We start from the raw sequence: 14,861 nt of genomic DNA on the forward strand, positions 1-14,861 counted from the left end.
CTATTAACCCTGTTTCAGCTGAGTTAGGGGAGGAAGTTGTTGGTCCAAGTGTTTCCTCTCTTTCTGATGGTAAAAGGGAACAGGCTGTACATGATACACTCCGAGGTGCTAGGATTGAGAGTGAAGCTGTTCCAGCCACTTTTCCTCGCTTTGACCCTTTTTCCCCAGGGTTGTCTCCAGTTCAGATGCAAGGATCAAGGTCACAATCGCTCGTCTCCAGCTGGAAGCACAGGAAAAGGAGAGGGTACGTAGAGCGGATTATGACCTTAGACTACAAGTTTGCAAGTTGGAGATAGAGGCTGAAAAAGAGATTAAGTTACGCCAGCTTGAATTGGAGGCCATGAAAATTTCTTCTGTGCAGATTTCACAAGGGTCTGACAATTCTGTATCTCCACTGGTCCTGACAAAGCCAAGCTTTGATGTGAGTAGGAATATATCCTTGGTGCCCACATTTTGGGAGGCGGAGGTTGACTCCTGTTTTACAGCATTTGAGAGGATTGCTACAGCACTAAAGTGGCCTGAGGAGATGTGGCCTGTCCTGCTTCATTGCAAGCTCATAGGTAAGGCACAGGAGGTTGTGTCTTCCTTGTCGTTAACAGATAGCTTGTGTTATAATGTGCTTAAAGAATCCATTCTGCGTGCTTATGAGCTGGTGATAAAATGTGTTTTTATCTTCTCGCCCAGACAAAGTTCCTATGTCACGCCCAGCGGGGTCTAGTTCTGGTCACCCTCCTGTTGAAAAGGTTGAAAAGGCTAGGGGTCCATGGTCACCTCCCCGTGTACATCCTGAGTGCTTCTACTGTCAGAAAAAAGCTCACTTGATAGCTGATTGCCTATCACTAAAGCATAAACAACCCTCTAATCTCCAACAGCATGAGGCTGTCGGACGTCCACGTCCAGACAGCGGCTGAGGACAACAAGCCTGACCCCTGTTTGAAGCCTTTCATTTCTGAGGGCTTTGTTTCATTAAGTGGGGATCCAAAAGATCAGCAGCCAGTAAAAATCCTGACACACAGGTGGATCCCAGTCCATTATCCGTGAAGGCATTTTATCTTTGTCACCTATGTCATATTGTGGCTTGAGTGCAGCTGTTCAGGGTGTGGGGATGAAATTTGTCTCTGCTCCATTGCATAATATACATCTTCAGTCTCCTCTGGTCAGTGGGCTCTTTAAAGTTGCAGTCCTTCCAGCTTTACCAGTAAAAGGGATTGACTTTATTTTGTGTAGTCACAGGGCAGTCCCCTGACAGCCACTTTACTGAGGCTGAGAGCCAGCCTGATCAGTCAGTGTCTCCTCTCTCCACCTGAAAAGAGTTTATTTCAGCCCAAAACACTGATATAACTCTCTCAAAATGTCTCTCTTCTGTTGTTGAGCAGGAAGAGGCTCAGTAAAAGAAAGTGGCTTATCTTCTTGACGGTGGCTTGTTGATGCGTCGCTGGGCTGGTGAGGACTGGAGCGTGACCTTACAGGTGGTTGTCCCTACAGTCTACCACACACAGGTACTCTCTTTAGCTCATGACCACTCTTGGTCAGGACACATGGGCATTACAAAAACTTATCACAGAGTCCTTAAACATTTCTTTTGGCCAGGACTCAAGTCTGATGTTGTTAACTATTGTTGTTCCTGCCATGTATACCAGGTTGTTGGCAAACCAAACCAGGTGATCCCCCTGCTCCCTTGCATCCCATTCCAGTGACAGGTGAGCCGTTTGATAAAGTCCTCACTGATTGTGTGGGTCCACTGCCAAAAACTAAAGCTGGGAATCAACCATTATGTGTGCCTCCACTGTTGGAGGCACACATCATTTTTTTATTGTTTTTTTTTTGTTCCTTTGTGTTCAGCAGGTAGCTGCATCTGGCTGAGTGGGGCTCCAGCTTAGATGAGTCTTTTGCTGCAGGTGGGCGGAGCTGATCCAGAGGACCCTTTGAGACCAGGTGCATGAAGGCCACATTGTGCAGTGTTTCTACCAGTATGCATGCATCCATGTCTGAGTGAGAGAATGTTTGTATTAAAATCAGAAAGAAGGAAGTGCCTGCTTTTGTCTTTAATGCACTTTAGATGGGACTTAGATTAGTTTGGGGGGGCACTGGGGTCCAACTAGGTTTAGAGTGTATGTTTGCTATTTCCAGGCTGTTGCACCAGTGTTGGTATGTGGAAGCACATTATGCAGTTGGGATCCGGACACAACTGTATATGTGTGGAAGCCCATCAGCAGGTAGTGTTGGAAGCACAGGCTGTGTTGTGTAGTTTAGTGTTGTCAGGCTTAGTTGTGGGTATTTGTCACTATATGGATGGCACTGGGGTCAGTGTGGGTTTAGTGTGTGTGAGACATAGTTGCTGCTTGATGGAGAATAAAACTTATGCATGCATTAATGTCTCCTCCTTTCTTTCTGTGTGCAGCTGCTTCTGGCTGAGTGGCCATCCAACTTTGAGGCCATGGGCAATGTGGAGCTCAGGTAAGGCCCCTGCTGCAGCTGGAAGTCAAGCAAAATATTACAAGTTCAAGGACCGACTTGATTAGTATCCAAAACCAATGTCTTTGTGTTTTTCAGCAGGAGGGAGGAGCTGAGTGAGAGGACCATTTGAGACCAGGTGAGCAAGAGCCACATTGTAGTGTTTCTACACTTATGCATGCACTAATTTTAGTGTGTGAGTGTGTGTTGTAGGTGTATGTGAGGTGGAGCCAGTGAAGGTGCTGCTGGTGCGGAAAGAGCACCATCCTGTGGAAGTGAGGGACACACCATTGCATTTGTGTGTTGTCAGAGCTCTTTGTGGTAAGTGGATTAGAAAAAAAAAATCAAGGTCTGTTTCAAAGGTGGTTTGTGTGCTGATGCTTCCTGTTTGTGTTTCTCTTGCAGGATGGCAGAGCTTATTTGGAGGGTCATGAGAGACCAGGTGAGACGTTGCCTGTTGGTTAACATTGTTTAGTGTTTCTACACATGCATGCATTCATTTCTGTGTGTGTGTGTGTGTGTGAGAGAGAGAGAGAGAGAGAGAGTGCTAGGGTGAGTGTTGGAAGTGCAGGCCTGTCTTCAGCTCAGTTTAGATGGGCTTTGTTCTGTATCCAGGTGCATTGGAGTTTGGGTCTGGCTGAGTATTGTCAGGGCTCAGTTGTGGATGGATTCAGTGTGTGTGAAAAGCATTGAGGTCAGTGTAAGTTTAGAGTCTTTGTTTGTGTCGGTGTCGTCTGTAGGTGGAAACATACAGACATTTATCTGTTTTAGAGCTGGTTTGGGCTTTTTAGGCAGAGCTATAAATTCAGCTTCTTCCTTATTACTTAAAGCTTTTTTTTTTACATTTTAATTACTGTCACTTTATTTATGACTAATAGGTATGAATTTTATGCATTTATTTATTCAGACATGTTTATCCTCTCTAGTATATTGTATTAAGCAGCTCTCTTGCTTACTATATATATCTGAGTGTGTATATGCACTCATTTATGCAGGAGATGCTACGTTGTGTGTGGAGACACCTGGTTGGCGTCTTAAAGGGACAGTCTCAGACACTGTGCTACACTTCCAGCCCACTTCCAGCCCAGGGAGGGCAAGGCCAGGTACAAGAGGAAGATGGAGGAGCAGCTGAAGCAGCAAAACATCAGTGGGGTGTGGAGGAGCCTAAAGACCATCTCAGGCTTCAAAACACCCCACTCCCAGGCTGAGGGGGGCCTGCAGTGGGTGAACGACTTGAACCAACACTTCAACCGGTTTGACCAGCCACCCACTACTCCCCCCACGCAGCTGCCCCACACCTTGTCAACTGGACAATGCCCCACACCCGCAGCCCTTCACACCTCCAGCTCAACTGGACAATGCCCCACTCCTACAGCCCTTCACACCTCACTATTTCCCCACCGGCCTATGGACTCAGTAACCCCCCCAGCCCACCCCTGTCCGTCACACCTGCCCAGGTGAGGAGAGAGCTGAGGAGGATCAAAGCACGAAAGGCAGCTGGACCAGACGGCATCAGCTCCAGGCTCCTGAAATCCTGTGCAGAGGAACTGTGTGGGATCATGGGGCAAGTCTTCAACCTGAGCCTGAAGCTGAGGATGGTACCACAGCTATGGAAGACCTCCTGTGTGGTACCAGTGCCCAAAACACCACATGCTAGGGATCCTAGCAGCTTCAGGCCAGTGGCTCTCACATCACACCTAATGAAGACACTGGAGAGACTGGTCCTGGGCCACCTCCGAGCTGAGGTGAGCTCAGAAATGGATCCTCTGCAGTTCGCCTACCGACCCAGGATCGGAGCGGAGGACGCTGTGATCTTCCTGCTGCACCGTGCCCTGACTCACCTGGAGAAGCCTGGCAGCGCTGTGAGGATTCTGTTCTTTGACTTCTCCAGCGCATTCAACACTATCCAGCCTGTGCTTCTGAGGGACAAGCTGGTGCGGTCTGGAGTGGACTCACAGCTGGCAGAGTGGGTCCTGGACTACCTCACAAACAGGCCCCAGTTTGTGAGAGCTTGGGACTGTGTGTCTGACCCCCTGACCTGCAGTGTGGGTGTTCCTCAAGGGACGGGGCTTGCGCCCTTCCTCTTCACCCTCTACACTGCAGACTTCAGACACAACACGGACGGCTGTGTCCTGCTCAAGTTCTCTGACGACTCTGCTATCGTCGGCCTGATCAGCGATGATGATGATGCAGAGTACAGAGTACAGAGGGGTGACGCAGGACTTCGTGGACTGGTGTCGGCCAAACCACCTCCTCAACGCAGGGAAGACCAAGGAGATGGTGGTGGATTTCCGCAGACACCGGTCTGCCCCCTCACCGGTGAACATCCAGGGAATGGACATTGTGAGAGTGGACTCTTGTAAGTACCTGGGTGTTCACCTAAACCACAAACTGGACTGGACTGACAACACAGATGCACTGTACAGGAAGGGGCAGAGCAGGCTCTACCTCCTGAGGAGACTGCGGTCTTTTGGTGTGCAGGGGACACTCCTAAAGACCTTTTATGACTCTGTGGTGGCTTCAGCCATCTTGTACGGTGTAGTCTGCTGGAGCAGCAGCATAACTGAGAAGGAGAGGAAGAAGCTGGACAAAGTCATCAGGAAGTCCAGCTCTGTCCTGGGCTGTCCTCTGGGCTGTCCTCTGGACTCAGTGCGTGAGGTTGGAGACAGAAGGGTCCTAGCAAAACTGTCATCTATGCTGGACCACGAGTCCCACCCCCTGCAGAACGTCCTGTCAGCTCTGCAGAGCAGCTTCAGTGACAGACTGCTCCACCCTCGGTGTGTGAAGGAGAGATTTAGAAGATCTTTCCTTCCTGCTGCTGTCAGACTCTATAACGAACATTGTTAACACACATACTGATTACCATACATCAATGTGCAATAACCCAGTTATTAGTGTGCAATATTTGTGTACTATAGTCACTCAACTCAACAATCTCCATCTCATATTTATTTATTTATGTATATTTTATTTTTTACAGCAGCTATTTTCTTGTCTCTTAGATCTAAATCTTGTTCTGGCCATATTGGCCTCTTACTGTACTGTATCCCTGCTGTTGCTAAATGCAATTTCCCCACTGAGGGACTAATAAAGGATAAAGGATTCTCTTATCTTATCTTATCTTATCTTATCTTTTCCACACTCTGGGATCTGTCACTGTGAGTATCATGGGGCTGAATGACCCAGAATATCTGGGTGAGTGTGTGAGTATCTGTGCAGATGTTCTTTGTTCAGATATCTGTCTCTGACATTTATGCCTCCACTCCCTTACAACAGGTAAATGGTATTTATTCTGTTGTGCCTACAGCACTTAAAACGTTCAACAATGATGATGATGGGATTAACATCACAGGAGCAGGTGGGGAATGAAATATCCACCGTTCCTCTGAGTAATTTCACATTTTAACCACTGTGGAATTACAGGATATAGTCTGCAATAGATGTTTCTATTTACAGTCTTGCTCTTTTGATGGCTTTCATTTTTTCTGTTGTCTTGTTTCCAGCTGTTGAGTCTCAGAGTCACACCATTGACTGGTGTAGCCCACGGCAACATTTGGGCCATAAAAAGCCAGAGACCATCATTATGCCCATAGACATGGAAACCATTTTATAGACTTGTTGCTGAGTGGACAGTATGTGTCTAATTTGCAGATATTTTGTGTGTATGTGTAGGTGCTGTGTTGTGTGGACAAACAGGGTATCCTGTCGTGGCCTAACCTCAGTCCAGAGACCGTGCTGTTCTTCAGCGGACGGGTCGAACCACCTCACAACAGCCAGGATGATCTCAGAGACGACCTGTCCGTCAACTCCTACTGCCGAATGGAGACGGATGACGACAGGGATGAGTTGTGTGTTTGTGTTTTCTCTGGCACCTTTTAGCCTCACCAGCAGCCCCAATTCACCATCTGATAAGGCACAGTGTTGTATCCACTCCTGACTAACTGTGACTGCTGTACAGGCCCAGGAGGGGCAGGCTCTGCTCTGTCTACCGGCAGAGTCCTCCACCCAGCTGGGGGAGGGGCCCGAGCCGAGCGAGACCTCACACGACAGCATTCGCTCATCTGACACGGCTTCGTCCGGCTTCGGTGCTCCTGCCAGCCCGCACACAGTCGCACCAAACACCACTCTGGATCCAACGTGAGCTTCAGCCACGATACCGAGGGAGGCGAGGACGACCAGGCCCAGGTAAAGCTTAGACCTGAAACTGTACCAGCCGTTGTGAAAATAGGAAACATGCTATTGATTCAGTAAGCTGATGTAACTTTACTATTCCTGCTATGTTGTGATGTTGTTGGTCTTTTCATTTCTGTCCCATTTGTCTCCAGGACGTTGCAATGGGCTGCCCAGAGGCGGAGGCAGAGGACTTTGTGTGTGACTACCACCTGGAGATGTTGAGTCTGTCACAGGACCAGCAGAACCCAACCAGCATCCAGTTTGATCATCTCTCCTGGCAGTGCCACCTGCCCTCCCTCAAGCCACTGGGCCTCAACATCATGCTGAACCTCTGCAACGCCAGCGTCACCCAGCAGCTCTGCCGCTTCTCTGACCACCTGTCCAACCTGGCTCTGCAGGAGAGCCACGGCTCTGTACTGCCTGTCTACGTACCCTGGGGGCTCTGTGAGCTCTCCAGGCTCATAGGTGAGCTTGGAATGACGGTGCTGCTTTGACATCTGGTTGGTTTAGAGCCACCTGTTAATACCATGACCTGGTTTGTCTCATAGTTTGGCTTTTTGTTAGGTCATGTGAAAACACAGTGATCAGAGGTTCAGAGGATTTTTCTTCAGTGGTAAAAGCTGATCTGGCTTTCATCCCACTCAGCATGAACTCCAGATTACATTTTACCCCAGAATAAAGTCCTTGCATAGATTCAATTTCCGAGCACTGTGAGAAGATCTATTTCTCACATGGTCTTCATGATAAATTAAGGCTACAAACAAGTTGCTGCTATGTTGGATTGATGGACTGGAGTGGGAGTACTGCACCTGGCTGAACTGCAAGTCAACCATAATTAAAAAATGGCCCTGAAGGGCCCTTCCTATAGAGAGCTGCGAGTTCCTGCTCAAATCCAGTTTGCTGTCCAAGTGGACACCCAGGTTTTTGTTCTCCATCTGTCCCCTAATGAAAAGAGGAGTAGCAGGAGTCCTGGGTCTCCTGAAGTCCTCCACCAGCTGCTTTGTTTTGCTGATGCTGAGCTGCAGGTGGTTCAGCTCACACCAGTCCACAAAACCAGCCACCGCCCTCTGGTGACACATCCTCCCCCCTGATGCATCCAGCAGCTGCAGAGATCTGAGAGCTTCTGTAGGTGGCAGGTCAGAATGCCGTACCTGAAGTCCGAGGTGGACAGGGTAAAGGGGACAGGACAGTCCCCTGTGGAGCTCCCGTCAGCAGTGGCTGCAAGCAGCAGGTTGTAGCAATCACAATCATAGGTTTAAACAGCTGAGACTCAGCACAGTAACTAGGCGGCGTCTGTCCCACTCCTCACCAGGTGATGGCAGTGATGTGCAGAGTTGTTGTTGGCCAGTAAAGACATTCAGCCATGTCCCAATGTTTAGGTGTTTCACTGTAGGCAGAGGCTCCGGGTTGGTGTGAAACATCATTTAAACTGATCATCAGTATCAGATGATGTGCTGTTTGTGGGAAGAAAGAGAAGTTTTCAGAACCAAATTAGATCATGTCTTATTATCTATTACCCTCATCTTTTCCTTTGTGTGTCAGGATTCACTCCCGGTGCAAGGGAGCTGTTCAAACAGGAGAACCACTTGGCTCTGTACCAGCTGCCATCTGGAGAGAAAACCAAGGAGTTAACCTCCCGCCACCTTCATTACTTCACCAAACGCCAGCCTCCCATGTCCCACCTCATCTCTCTGTTCGTACAAGACTCCTCCTCCAGTAAGTCTATACACACTTCAGTCAACCTTTGTCGTTCTACTGCTCTGTTTTCTTTTATTTGACAGTTTTTAATGTAAAGAGCGGATTTTTTTCTTATATGTACTTGTTGCAGGACGGCACGGTGGTGCAGTGGTTTCCACTGTCACCTCAGAGCAAGAGGGTTCCAGGTTTGAACCCCGGTCTGGGCCCTTCTGTGTGGAGTTTGCATGTTCTCCCTGTGCCTGCGTGGGTTCTATCCGGGTACTCCGGCTTCCTCCCACAATACCAAAAACATGCATGGGATAGATTAATTGGCTACTCTAAATTGCCCGTAGGTGTGAGTGTGTGCGTGTGTGGTTGTCTTCTTTGTGTGTCAGCCCTGTGATTGACTGGTGTCCAGTCCAGGGTGTACCCCGCCTCTCGCCCATAGTCAGCTGGAATAGGCTCCAGCACCCCCGCAACCCTGACAGAGGATTAAGCGGTAGAAAATGAATGAATGAATGAATGAATGTACTTGGTGCATTTTGCTGTGTTACTTGTCCTTTGTCTGTCTCTTCACCAAATAGATGACGAAGTTAGAAAAGTCTTGGACAAAGACTGTCTATTCTTTATCTTTGTTGCTGTCCGGTATCTCTGAGCACAACTTACACTTTATCTCAGTTGCTCATTAATTGTATCACTTGATTTCCAGCTTGTTTTCTTTCCCTGCCATTCCTGCAATCCTGGTATGTGAGAAAGAGACATCAAAAGCCCTGGGAACATGGAGCTCGGGGTCAGACCTCTGTAGCATGGTTTGCTGCGTGAGCTCTGTCCTTTCTGCAGAAATTGATTACTCTGAAGATTTTATTTTGTAATAAAACCTCAAAAGACAATAACTGTCTAAAGGAATTCTATTTCACTTCTCATCTGGTGGAAAGTGTTTTCCCACCACAAACTTGGCGACGAGGATGGGATTGGACGTGTGATCTGGACTCCGTTGAAAAGACAGAAAGCCGGCTGCAAAGAAAGATTCCTCCCTGTGGGTGAGAAGCTGTCCTCAGACGGAGCCCGGTCATCGCTCCAATCCCGAAGGATTTAAGGGGAAAGAATCACACACGGTGAGAAGTGTTTTGATGTTGCTTGTGAAAGTTTGCAGAGTTAATCAGGGAATTAAACCGGTATATCTCGCATAAGCACTTGCAGACAGACGTGTCTTGGTTATTATTGTAGTATTTGAGGATTTCTGGTGTATCTGCTGGAGACAGTGGAGCAGTTTATTCTGTGAATACAAGAGACAAAATAATCAGAGATAAAGGATGGGTAAAAGTCAGAGTAAGGTGAAGTCCAAAGTGGAGCCAAGTCCCAAAATCCTCCCACCAATAATAAAACTGATGATGGAGAAAAATCCTGGAAGCATGAATCAGTTCAAACAATGGGTTGATTTGGGGTTTCCAGGAAATGGCAGCTTTAGCCTGAGACAATTGGATCAATTGAAGACATGTTTGGAGGCAAAAGGAAAGAAAAAGTGCAGAGCAGCATGCAGCTTTGTCCAAACGTAAACCAGAGAAGCATGAACAGTTTAAAGCAGACTGGAAGGCATATAGCATGTGGAGAAAAGAAGCAGAGGAGAGGGAAAGAAGGAGATAAAGAATTGAAAGTAACAAACACAAAAGTACACGACATATTCCTTACAGGAAAATGAAAAAACTAATACACCTTGTCCTTCTGTTCTCTGTGAGTCAATATGTCAAGGTGGATCGTGACCTCAACTCCTGCCCTCCGACCGCACCTCCACTGCCACATGAGCCTGGTGGGGATCTGGGAACAGGAAGGATCCTCCAGACGTCTAACAGAAACTTCATCACCTCCACCAACATCATCCTCATCCCCTGATTCAACCACATCTAAACCTGATGCTTTACAGACCAGGACTGTGTCACAGCAGAGAGAAGAACTCCCACAGCTGGGTGAGAACACATCTGGCAATAAGGGACAAAGCTTGATTAAATGATCTCAGACAACACGCTGTACATGCTGAGACCACTATCAACAGAGGAGAAAGACAGACAAAGTCAACGAGGACCTACACACGGCAGCCTTGACCATGTACAGGGGTGTTCAACCTGTGGCTGGCGAACAAGGATGTGACCGCGGCCGGCCACATGGAGGTCAGGGACGAGAACGTGAATACGGTGGAGATGGACACTGGCGATATGACCCCAACATCTGTTTTGACTGTCATCAGCAAGGACACTGGGCTAAAGACTGTCCTCAGAAGAATGGCACTGTGCAGACTACAGCTGCTGCAAAGTGAGGGCGGGACGGGGCGGGAGGAGAGGAGCAATCTGACCACAGCGACACTGACTCACAGACTACAGGAGGTAACACACACACATTAACACACACTCACACACTGCTTGCAATGAAGACCAGCTTTGCTCACACACTACAGGACATATCACCTGATTCACTACACTGCACAGCACATGTTTCAGAAGGGCCAGGTGAAAGGTTTGAGAAAGTTTGGAACAGAAAGCCACTTGAAGTGGAGAAATTGAATATGACATGTATTTATTGGACAAAGAAGGCTGCTGCTGTCTCTGTATCTGTCTCTCGTTCACAAGATGAACTGTTTGATGGTGCATCTCCACACGTGTCGCTGGCGAAACCTGCCCACTGGACATGGCAGGAAATGGGACCATGGCTCCGCAGACAACAGACCCTCTCTGATTTCAGGCCCATGAATGGGGATCCCAGAACACTGTACAGTGAAAGGGCTGATGTATAGAAAACAAAACTTCCATCTACTGCCTTTGTCGACAGAACCATTTGTTTGATTCCTAATACACACACCACACCTTGCATGCTTTTACATGACACATCAGTTGACATGGCTGATCTATCTGAGGTGCCGCCCTGTTTGTGGGCGTGTCACAAATATGACGTGGGGCTTATTGAGGGAGCCACACCTCTTGTAGTTCACCCAAAATCAGAGTACAGACCATGCATGAGACAATATCCATTGAAACCAGAAGCGCTAAAAGGTATCAGGCCTGTTTTTGATTCACTTTTAGGCTGGAGTTATAGTTCCGTGCGATGACTCCCCTGTCAGAACACCAATTTTTCCAGTTAAGAAAATCCCAGACGCAGATCAACCCACTGAGTGGCGACTTGTGCAAGATTTGCAAGCAGTAAATGCTGCAATATATCCGCACGCGCCTCAAGTTTCAAATCCACATACAATTCTGTCATTAATTCCACCTAATGCTGCTCATTTCTCTGTCATTTCAATTTCAATTCTGGTTTGCGTTTTCTTTTGATGGTAAGGGCTACACTTGGACTCGCTGTCCACAGGGATATTCAGAAAGTCCTGGAGTATTCCACAGTGCACTGCGTGACAGTTTACAGAGCCTCCATTTGCCTTTAGGTTCTGTCTTGTTACAGTATGTTGATGATTTGTAGTCCATCACAGGAAGCATGTAAAACAGATACAATAGCATTGCTAAAACACCTAGCAAACAATGGCCATAAAGCTAGCTTGTCAAAACTACAGTTTGTTCAGACTTGTGTTACATATTTGGGACATGTGATCACAGCAGAGGGCAAATCTCTCTCTCCCAAACATATTGAAGCAGTTCAATCTGTACCAAAACCAATCACCAAAAAGCAAATGATGAGTTTCTTAGGCATGACGTCATATGGCAGACAGTGGATACTAAATTATTCAGAGAGAGGCAGCTCTCTCTTCCATGATTCATGGAAACAATCTTTGTGCACATGACAAACTGACCTGGACTGACCAAACTGACAAAGGCTGCTCCCACACTGGGACTGCCAAACCCTGACCTTCCCTTTACTCAGTTTGTTGTCCAGAAGGACGGATACATGTCCTCTGTTTTGACACAGGAACATGGGGGTAGACTGAGAGCTGTAGCTTATTTTTCCACCAAGCTTGATGCTGTTGCCGCTGGTCTCCCTCTCTGTCTGTGTGCTGTAGCTGCAGCAGAGAAGGCTGTGGTTGCATCACGTGATATTGTGGGTTATGGAGATTTGACTCTTATGGTTCCTCATGCTGTTGCTCACATTCTGCACACACAGAAGACCTCTCATCTCTCTGCACAGCGCTGGTTAAGATATCACACTACTTTGCTTGATATGCCTAACATTACTGTTAAAAGATGCAGTGTACTTAATCCAGCAACTCTCCCCCCAACTGCAGCAGATGGAGAAGCACATGACTGTCTTCAGATTCTTGATGAAGTTTGCACACCCACACCAGATCTTTCCACTCAGCCCATACCAAATGCAGACATGGAGCTGTTTGTGGACGGTTCGACGTCTCGCAACGTGGACACAGGTGCTGCTCCAGTGGGTTTTGCAATAGTGACACCACATGACATTTTGCTCAGTGGCAAACTGCCACCACACTTTTCAGCACAAGCTGCAGAACTTGTAGCTCTGACTGAAGCCTGTAAACTGGCTTCAGGTAAAACTGTGAATATTTACACAGACTCGCGTTATGCGTTTGGAGTGGTGCACCATTTTGGGGCCCTCTGGCGACATAGAGGATTTCTTACATCTTCTGGCAAGCCCATCTCACACCATAAACTTGTGTCTGCATTGCTAGATGCCATCCTCCTTCCAGCATCCATCTCTGTGATCAAATGTGAAGCTCACACTAACAGTTCTGACTCTATTTCTACAGGAAATGCTGCAGCAGATGCAGCCGCTAAAGCTGCTGCATTGTCTGCTTCACCTTTCACGGTTAACTGTTTGATGTTGTCTAGGGGTGTGCGATATGACGATATTAGATCGTGAAGGATTAGAAAGTGTTGACGATCTGCCAGAGGAGAGAGATCGTATTATCGTCTATAGGGCACATTCTATTAATTGCAGCTCTATGCTTGCGCACAGAAGCACGAGAAGGGGTTTTTTTTTTTTTTTTTTTTTTCCTTGGGCAACTAACAGCCCGCTTCACGTGAACATGACCAACCAATCATGGCAAAGTACGAGCAGTGCTTTTTTTTTTTTTTTTTTTTTTTTTTTTTACTTGCCTCGCTGTTTTAGTCAAGCTGTAGCGGGTAGCCTTGGCCGACAACCAAAGTGAAAGCTTGGAGTTGGTCCCCAAAAAGAACTCCACTTCAGTCGTATGGACAGTGTTGGGGAGTAACAATGTAACAAATTTCAACAATGTAACTGTATTCTGAATACTATCTATTTAAACTGTAACTGTAATGGAATACAGTTACTCATGATTTGTATTCTGAATACGTAACGCCGTTACATGTATTCGGTTACTCCCCAACACTGCGTATGGAACTGGTTTGGGTTTTCTCCAAACGACAAAGCGCAAACACAACGAACCTCTTTAACCACCTGAAGAGGCAGCATCCGGAACTATTAGCTGAGAGCCAAGCAGCGAGGCCAGCCACACATCAGCCAGTGGTAACGGCTAAAGACATTACACAGAAACAACCAGCTATAACACAAGCCTTTGATAAAAGCACGACATATGAGAGAAGTAGCAAACGGTGGAAAGAGGTGACTCTTTTATCTTTAGGGCTAAGTTTTTACATAAAGAATAGTTTGGTTCTGAATTAACTTCACTGTAAAAATGAACTGATAAAATCGTGATCGTGATTTTACCATTTAAAAACCGTGATGTGATATTTTTTCCATATCACCCACCCCTAATGTTGTCTAACACTCCTGACACCTGCTCACCTGCTGATGTTTCTGTTCTGCAGTCTCTTTCCACCGTGTGGTCAAAATCAGGTGCCACATTTAAAGACTCAGTGTGGATGGGTCCAGATAACAAACCTTGTTTGCCACGTGCTCTTTTCCACTGTTATGCTAAACTGTCCCATGGAGAGACCACGTGGGCAAAGGGGGAATGTGTGCTGCTGTTAATTCATCATGGTACACACGTACTTTTTCAACTTTTGCACAGGACTTTTGCAGGAAATGCATCATTTGTGCAGCCAACAATACATCAGGGGCTCTTCATATGCCACCTGCTGGTCATCCACCTCCTGACAAACCCTTTTCATTTAATTCATTTAATTTCAATTTAATCCTCATCATTTAATGATGGATTTCATTGAACTAACACCAAGTGAAGGGAAAAGACACTGTCTTGTAATTGTTGACATGTTCAGCAAATGGGTTGAAGTTTTCCCCTCTTCCAAACAGGATGCTGGAGCTGTGGCTAAAGCACTGCTAACTGAAATTATTCCTAGGTGGGGAATTCCTTCAGTCATCAGCAGTGACAATGGACCAGGTTTTGTCAACCAGCCCCTGAAAGAAGTGTCAGACTATCTTGGGTTTGACAGACGTCATCATTGTTCATATCATCCAGTAGGTCCGGTTAGGCGCCCTCCCCTTACCACAGGTGCATGTGATGATGCTATGTTGAGATACTGTGCCAACTTGTCTACAACCTTATCAGCATTACATTCACAGGTGAAAAGTGCCCTGCCATCTGCAGCCACAGCAGTCCTCCACAACTTACAGCCTGGAGATTGGGTTCTCATCAAAGACCACAGACGCCGTCACTGGAA

The 14,861-nt window shown here is 47.1% G+C and overlaps 1 long non-coding RNA gene across 1 annotated transcript; it reads left to right on the top strand.

The window, feature by feature from the left end:
* The first annotated feature begins 2,558 nt into the window (after positions 1-2,558).
* Positions 2,559-3,754, top strand: LOC121201069. The gene is made up of 4 exons (XR_005896590.1): positions 2,559-2,593; positions 2,668-2,775; positions 2,860-2,896; positions 3,450-3,754. It is a non-coding gene; the product is annotated as an uncharacterized LOC121201069 (long non-coding RNA).
* The last annotated feature ends 11,107 nt before the right edge of the window (positions 3,755-14,861 follow it).

This window comes from Toxotes jaculatrix, chromosome 21 (assembly GCF_017976425.1).
Source record: "Toxotes jaculatrix isolate fToxJac2 chromosome 21, fToxJac2.pri, whole genome shotgun sequence".
NCBI classification, from domain to species: Eukaryota; Metazoa; Chordata; class Actinopteri; family Toxotidae; genus Toxotes; species Toxotes jaculatrix.